We start from the raw sequence: 1,089 nt of genomic DNA on the forward strand, positions 1-1,089 counted from the left end.
AACAGTGGGAAGTACAGAAAACCCCCTCACCATAAGGGAATCTCTCCTCAGAACTGTCACCATAGGCTTAGCCCGTGGGGGATCGAGGCTCCCATTGTCTGCAAAAGAGTTTCCCTGACAATGCCTTACTCTCAATAAAAGGCTGCAGTTCTTTGGGAAAAAAAATAACATTTATACAAAATACGACTGGAATGAGTGTGTCCTTAGTTAAAGTCACAGCCACCATGCTGCCTCTCTTTTATTAGCTCGCTCTCTCGCTCTCTCTCTCCTCTCGTCCCAAGGATCACAGAATCAAGTCTGGTCTTTGCTCTGGAGAATTAAAAGGAAAATTACACAAGTCTCACCTGTCAGTCAGACACTCACCACGACCCCCCCCCCACCCATCGCACACAACACACACCTCATCTGCATTCTTGCTCCAACTTCCAATGTCCCTTCTCTCCAAAGTCAGCCTGCACACATTACACAGAAAATGAACCTGGTAGAGGAGAACTGGCCAGTAGTTTCAACCCATCTGTCTCTAAACACAAACAGTATTGCTAACACACTGCACAAGTCGGTTATATAGTGTACGATATATAATTCATTCACTGCTGTATAATACAAGATTCAAATATGATGATGTGTTTAACAGGAGTGTACTATAGCATAAAGACATCTACTGATTATGCAATCCATTGTAAAAAGGTTTGCTTGTTATTGTCATGAATGTTGTTGCTGAGTACACTGTACGAGGAATCAAAAGTAATAGTGCCCCTTCACCTCCAAACACACACATCTCCTATGAGTACACTGGAGAGACGCCCCCTGGTGGCCAGTTTCTATCATGCCATGTTGAAAATCTCCCATCCTGTTAGCAGGTTTGTTTTAAGAAAGTGTGCTCATATTCACCCATCCCTACAAGCCGATGGTATGCCTTAACACGGTGTTACCTCTCATTAGACTTGATGGCTGCTGTTTCCTGTAGTAATAAGAATAAATTTATGAGGTCAACAGATATGGCCTTTTACTAAGCACTAGCAACATTTCATCCTGTGTATTGTCAAATGACTGTAAATTATGGGACTGTGAAATTAAATGAAAAAAAGT

Source organism: Sardina pilchardus, chromosome 14 (genome assembly GCF_963854185.1).
Source record: "Sardina pilchardus chromosome 14, fSarPil1.1, whole genome shotgun sequence".
Taxonomy (NCBI): Eukaryota; Metazoa; Chordata; class Actinopteri; order Clupeiformes; family Clupeidae; genus Sardina; species Sardina pilchardus.